This window comes from Rutidosis leptorrhynchoides, chromosome 10 (genome assembly GCF_046630445.1).
Source record: "Rutidosis leptorrhynchoides isolate AG116_Rl617_1_P2 chromosome 10, CSIRO_AGI_Rlap_v1, whole genome shotgun sequence".
Lineage (NCBI taxonomy): Eukaryota > Viridiplantae > Streptophyta > Magnoliopsida > Asterales > Asteraceae > Rutidosis > Rutidosis leptorrhynchoides.
This window is the reverse complement of record NC_092342.1, coordinates 264116270-264124689: the sequence shown is the minus strand read 5'-3', so window position 1 is coordinate 264124689 and position 8420 is coordinate 264116270.

Genomic DNA, 8420 nt, shown 5'->3' with positions numbered 1-8420 from the left:
ATTAATTTTAATTGAAACTGAAATATATTTGGTTAGTTCACTACCTTTAACATTGTGGGACGTTTAATATGGTAACATACTCGTAACCTCTTGGATATGAATCTTGGACTCTTGGTTATTGATTATGCTTCCACCTTATATGGACCTACTGGTTATCCTTTAGTTTTGGGAAAGATGAAGATTTAACTATTTCAGCTGTACCAGATGGATAGTTTTGGGAAAGATGAAGATTTAACTATTTCAGCTGTACCAGATGGACTTGCCTATAGGAGGTTGGTTGTTTACGTGGATGAACACATCGGGGACGAAAATGAGTAAGTTGTAGTGTTTTATTTTATCTCATGGTGTTTTTGTAGGAATATAGTATACGAAACTGAAACATTTATACATATTATCACAAAGATAAAATCATGTATAACTCATAATTATAATAAGAACGAAAAGTTAGAACGATCTAACCAAATTGAAGGATGAACCGGGCTTGTGTTTGACACAATTCCCTTAAACAGATTCGACGTCTGTTCCCAGGGTACACCGGTCCGAAGCAGCGTACTGCCGGACTTGAACACTTGCCTGATAGAAAATCGAACTGGGAGACCTTTGTTGCTTTTGAGAGAATGGAACTTTGATCTAAATATCATTAGTTATGTGCAAGTATTTGTAGGTTGTTTGTATGTGTTTTGTGCAAGGCCAAAAGCTCCTTTATATAGCACAAAACATAATCTCAATCATTAATTAAATCAACATTTAATATACTTGTAATAGTCATAATTAAATCGGTAGTTAAAGTCATATTAACAACGAAACCGTTATGAATTCAAAAAGAATTCGCAACCGAAAACCATTATGACTGAATTTACTACAGGTTTTTAATATCAATATCAAACAACCAACCAATCAATTTGAGATTCGATATCTCATTCACACATTTTCAACTAATTTTCCAACAATCCCCCACATGAATGGAGATCGATCTCAGAAACAACAGATTCGCACAAAACACATAATCTCAATCATTAATTAAATCGACATTTAATATACTTGTAATAGTCATAATTAAATCGGTAGTTAAAGTCATATTAACAACGAAACCGTTATGAATTCAAAAAGAATTCGCAACCGAAAACCATTATGACTGAATTTACTACAAGTTTTTAATATCAATATCAAACAACCAACCAATCAATTTGAGATTCAATATCTCATTCACACATTTTCAACTAATTTTCCAACAATCCCCCACATGAATGGAGATCGATCTCAGAAACAACAGATTCCGATTAAGTTTCAGCGGTTGAATCTTGCATACGATAAGTAGGTGTTACCCTTTGAACTTTCGCTTATGAAACGCACTTAGTCTACTGGCTCTGAGTAGACGGCGATGTCTTTGAACTCGTCTGCCGTTTATGTAGGCGACAATACGCTTCACACAAGACTCTCCCTGATAAAGTCAAGTCCTCATAGTTATGTTCGTTATGGTCATGAACATTCGCCTGGTTCTGTGAGAGCTTATCAAATATTATGCCCCAACAATACCCTTCGAAGCGACCCCACTTCTCTCTTACATAGGTGATTCACCACAGCGTGGCTACTGATTAACCACGCATGGTTATTTCAGTTGAATCATTAAAAGCCATAGACTTATCCTCTTACATGTCACTTTTAGGAATGGACTAGGAAGTCTACTCTCAATTTGTAAACTCCCTTTAAAAAGTGTAGGGGTTGCTAGTTTAGTAATTAACTCCCCTACAGTGACTTCCGCCAGTTCATACAAGTAGGTTGTCCTATTGAACTCAGATCTTGGGATCTCCAGTCAACTGAGTTAGGTTTTCCTTCATATAAACTTAGCCTTTCATGGGCTTTAGTCCCATTCCCACGCACGACTTACACACTAATTCTCTGCTTAAGCCTTTTGTCAGCGGATCCGCATTATTATCATTTGACTTTACATAGTCAATTGTGATAATTTCTCTAGAGATTAGTTGTCGTACTTTATTATGTCTACGTCACATATATTTATTCATACCATTATACATTGTAATATGAGCTCTACCAATCACCGATTGGCTATTACAAAGTAAACATATGGCCGACACCGGCTTAGGCCATCTGGTATATCTTTAACGAATTGACGTAGGCATTTTTCCTCTTCACCAACTTTATCTAAAGCGATAAATTATGATTCCATCATGAATTTAGCAATAACCGCTAGTTTAAACGATTTCCACGATATAGCAGCACCTTCAAGTGTGAATACATACGCACTTGTTGCTCTGGAATCATCTTATCAGATATCCAATTTGCCTCACAGTGTCCCTCGATCACTGCAGGATATCTGTCACTGAATTAACCTAATCATACAACTCTAATGAGATGTAGTTGGATTACTCTTGTATCTACTTAGCTTGCTTACAACATATGCTAAGTCGTATTTAGTACAACTCATTAGATACATTAGAACGCATTGTCGTGAATTATGTTCTTGATATCAAAAGACAAGACACCCCCACATTTTCAAGCTATTGTGTTCATTTTACACAATTAACTAGGGTTACTGCTTATCCTTTTAAGGCTTCCCCACATGTCTTGCAACTTGATATCATAATCATATATATCTAATATGACTTTAATCAGTCAAGCGTTCAAATGCTCACACATAAGATTTGCATCTTTTGTGATCCATCTTTTAGCACATTTGAGCAATTCTTAGTCATATTCTAGGTTTGACCTAGAGACGTCGAATTTAGAAAACTTAATAAAGTTCTCGCACTCAAATTATATTTTCACATCTGAATTCTGATTAGGTAATTCAAATCTTAAGATAATAATGAAATAATAAAGATTGAGATCTTAATATAATAATTATCTTCAATATCATAATTCACATAACATGCGAATAATTCACATCATCAATGATGTTCACAATATACCAAATTCTTCTATTACTGAATGAAATCGATTTTGTCTTTAAATATATTCAACACAATGAAATATTAGTTGTTAATTGATCTCTGCAGATGATCATCATTAACAAAACCAAGTCTAGCACTCCATAGACTTTATGTCCAAAGCATTAGAATAAAAGACGCATCATTCATATTCTTCATAGCTTTTCTCACAAGAGATGTCATACCATATCCCTTGTATCATGACAAAATCGACATCATATACATAAACACCGCCTTAGATTTACCATTTAAGAGGGTTTAAAATAACATGTATATCTTTTCATACATTTAGTATTAGTTCCTTTATAAGCATAATGTGTATGCCATTTATCGAAAAAGTTCCTTTAATTCTGTATAAATAGAATTTTCCTTAGAAATCCCTCGGGTCCATATCAAATGATTTTATTATCACAAAATAAATATTTGATAGCATCTCTCCATTGATATCCTTCCGAGGAAGTTCTTAATATCTACTAGTTCCTCTTGAACTAACTCATTAGGTGTCTCATCTTGAACACATTCACGTCTATCCTAGATGAACTTTCACGTTCATTTGTAATGTATGAAATTACATTTTAAAGAATCAAACGTTTCTCGATTCTATTATCAAACCTTTGTGTATATCCAAAATCTTTGATTCATGCACAAGGAAGCGATAAACACTACTTTGTTTAGCACATCCGATAAATATGCAGTCAATAGTCTTTGATCATATCTTTTGTGCCTTAGGTAGTGGAACAACTACCTTTGCTAGGCACCCCCATACTTTAAGGTATTTATAAGATGGTTTTCTTTTCCACCATAACTCGTATGGGGTTTCATCCCTTTTCTTTTGGGATATCTTATTTAAAAGATAGTTTGCCGATAGGATTGCATCCCTCCACATTGACTGGCTTACACCCGAACTCACCAACATGACATTCACCATTTCTTTCAAGGTTCTATTCTTTTTTTCAGCAGTGCCATTTGATTGGGGTGAGTAAGGTGCAGTGAATTCATGTCTAATGCCATTTTGCGCACAAAATTCAGCAAAAGGTGCAACATATTCATCACCTCTATCACTGCGGACAACCTTGATTTTCCGTTCAAGTTGATTCTCAGCTTCATTTTTATAAGCCCTAAATTTCTCAATTGCTTCATCTTTACTTTTCAATAAGTAAACATAACAAAACTTCGTGCTATCATCGATACACGTAATGAAGTACTTGTTACCATTCCTCGTTGAAATGGATTTCAAATTACACACATCGGTGTGGACCATATCAAGAGGTTCGGTTATTCGTTCAACCGAAGATGATCTCGATAATTTAGCTTCAACACAAGTTTCACATTTATAGGGCACAACCCTTTCAAATATACATTCATTCTCGGTCAACATCACCTTTTGAATATACTTTCCATTTTTATTTTGATTTTTTAAATGTCAAACTTGTTAAATAAACATCCGGACCAGATTCCTTACGAATCTCAGGAACATACAACACATTATTCAATGTGTTCTCCTATCCAGAAGTCAATTTTTCCAGGATCATCACTCTGGAATATAAACTAAAATAAACTGTTTTAGCAAAACAGAAAATTCAGTCAGCAAATACCGCGTGAACTAAATTAATTTGGGTTTTCAACCCAAATAAAAGTTTTATTTTACCGTGAACAAACTGAGTTAAACCAAAAAAGTTTCAACTCAACTAGGTTAATCCAATCAGGTTTCAACCAAATAGGTAAACTGAGCAGGTTCAACCTAAACAAGTAAACCAAACACGTTTAAACTCAAATGGGTAACCAAACAGGTATCATCTTAAACCGTTTCAACTCAAATGGGTAAACCGAACAAGTTTCAACCCTACAGTTAAACCAAGCAGTTTTAAACACAAACATGTAAACCAAACATGTTAAAACCAAAAGGTTTATACTAAACGATTAAACTAAACTGTTTCAACAAAACGGTTAAACCAAACATGTTTAAGCCCATCTGTTAAACAAACAAGTTTAAATTCGGTTTAATAACAGTCTAAAACTGTCCAAATACTGTCCCGAAGACAGTCTATAACCAGTGTCAAATACTCTCTGGAAACAGATCGAAATACAGTTCGAATTCAGTCCGGAAACGGTCCGAAGACTCTTTGAATACACGTTATAGAATGACCGACTTGCGCACAAGTAATCTGAATGACTCCCTACCTGAACTGTGCTCACAATTTGAGCATCATGCTCCCCTTCAACAAATTGGGAAGCAATTCACCCAAGAACCTCGCAAGGTTCAGACAAGAACCTCGTAAGGTTCAGCTTGGTCAGATAAAAGAACATCTTTTACTGCCAACGCCTAAAGTTCCACATGTGAATTTCTCAAGTCTTTGAGCCTGAGTAAGACCGCATTAGAAGGCAGTGCAACAATCGAGCGAGTAAAAGTATATCTTTACTTAACGATTGCAAGAGTATCATTAGCTCCAAAATGATTGCAACAAGTATAACAAATAGCCCTTATATCATGCTAGTCCATCAATACAAGGTAGCAAATCACTATCAACATGCTTAGATTAATTTCAAACAATTCGCTATCTATTCTGATCTATATGGATCTTTTAAACCACAATGGTGGAAACTATAACAATAGTCTTGAGCGAATTAAACCAGATATTTCACCACAATCGGTTCTATACTTATACACATGCGCAAATCATTAGACTCATACCATAAAACCAAGTACTATATTGCATCACTATGTGAATAGAATACAAGCATTACATAGAGTCCAATTTCAATTTAATATGTTAATTAATCTGGTATCCACAAATCACTTGGTATATATCGAAATACATAGGGACAGTAAGTATATTCCATAAATATACTCATATATTCTGATCACAATGGAAATATTGTTTCAGTGATACACTAAACAATATTATGATCGATATAAGCATATATTTTTATAATCAAATGGTTTGAATATTTTATATGTCTATTATATATCTAGTGGACATATTATTACTTTCAACAATCAACAATATATTTAATACGTTCGAATAAGAAGCTGTAACTACAAGTTACTTACAAATCAAGTATTATAAATTTGTTACTATCCATAATATTTAAATAGCATATAATATATGACACCAATATTTAAATACATAATGGCTATTATATATAACAGATAATGGCTATTATACACCAACTAGTGGGTGAGTAGGTGACCCAGCCCACTCCTTTGGACTGAACAGGCCAATAAGTCTTAAAAAAAAATATAAGAGGACAATAGAAGCTGACATCAGAATTTATATACTCGCATAAACTGTAAGTAGCACCCACAATTTAATATTTATATCACAAGTATTTGTTACCACCTAATCCACTTAATCAAAACCCCTTTAACGTTATCCTTATATCTCAATATATCTCAATATATAATAATAATCATTATCATTAAAGAGACACATTAAAATCTATAGCAAGTGTTAACAGTTTATTAGTTTATATAAATTGAAATACCAAAACAATTTATAAAACAATATTATGTAATCAACAATTAAGATGGACATAATAGTTTCAAGATCCATTAAACTTATCCATCCATACAATCATAATAATAGATCTATGTAATATCGGTGGTCATATTATAAAATATAAATAGATCACAATCCATGAACCATCATTTATTCAGTTATATTATATCTATTGATTATCCTTTCAATATCTGTATCCTTTATATTATGTATATAAATATAATAAATCAAATAAATAGATTCAGAGTCACGAAGTATATTCATTCATATTTTAATAAAAATACATAATAATTACGATATACCCGATCGGTAAATATCCTTCACTAATTAGTCCTGAAACTACATCAAATATCTATGGTGCATGCATCCATACTATATCAAACAATCAACAATTTTCATACAACGATGTCTTAATTACGAACAGTAGCATGCATACGTTTGTTTATATAAGCAATTAATCCGATTATTAAATCATCTCAGTTTCGTATTCAAGAACTCGAATCTGTTTAATTTTGTAGGAATATAGTATACGAAACTGAAACATTTATACATATTATCACAAAGATAAAATCATGTATAACTCATAATTATAATAAGAACAAAAAGTTAGAACGATCTAACCAATTGAAGGATGAACCGGGCTTGTGTTTGACACAATTTCCTTAAACAGATTCGACGTCTGTTCCCAGGGTACACCAGTCCGAAGCAGCGTACTGTCGGACTTGAACACTTGCCTGATAGAAAATCGAACTGGGAGACCTTTGTTGCTTTTGAGAGAATGGAACTTGGATCTAAATATCATTAGTTATGTGCAAGTATTTGTAGGTTGTTTGTATGTGTTTTGTGCAAGGCCAAAAGCTCCTTTATATAGCAGAAAACATAATCTCAATCATTAATTAAATCAACATTTAATATACTTGTAATAGTCATAATTAAATCGGTAGTTAAAGTCATATTAACAACGAAACTGTTATGAATTCAAAAAGAATTCGCAACTGAAAACCATTATGACTGAATTTACTACAAGTTTTTAATATCAATATCAAACAACCAACCAATCAATTTGAGATTCGATATCTCATTCACACATTTTCAACTAATTTTCCAACAGTTTTATCGATGATGTCAGATTTGCAGATAAAAGCTTTGGATAGAGGTCATTCTGTTCATATACCGCTTTTGCTTCGTAAAGATTTAGATTCTTTAAATCTTGGATGTATAGACGTAATTTTAAGGAATGCATTTTGGATACAATTGTAAGTCATGATTAGATTGATGATTATCATGGGTTATTAAAGAAATTAAAAGCTAACATCAAATATTGGCTTTCTGTTATGTTTGAGGAAGAGAAATCAATGAAACGAGATTTGTTATAGAAGTTAAATAATTTGAATGACAAAGTGAACCAAGGTACCATAAGTGATGATGGAAGAGTAAATCAGTTAGATGTTTTTAAAAGAACTTGAAGATTTACAACATTTGGAAGAAAAGGATTTACGTCAGAGATCTAGAACAAAATGGGTCATAGAGGGGGATGAGAACTCGAGAACTTTTTTCATGGGTTTTGTGAAGGCGCATAGAAAACATAATGCGATTAAAGACATCATGATAGATGGCGAATGGGTAACTAATTTGGATCAAATTAAACATGCGTTTCTAGAGGTCTTTAAGAAAAAGTTTGACGAGGAACGAGAATTTATTGCTTTGCTTGATCCGATTCCTCTTCGTGGGTAGGAGGAGGAGGACAATATGTTATTGGAAGGAGATATTGATATAATCGAGTCAAAAAGATCCGTTTGAGATTGTGGATATGGGTTCAGATGGTTTCATTTTTTCGTTTATTAAATCATAATGGGACTCATTGAGTAATTCTATTCTAGCTTTGATTACTATTGCATTTGGCTCTGTATCGATACCTAAGGGAGTTAGTGTAACGTTCATCGCGTTAATACTGAAGGTACATAATCCGTTG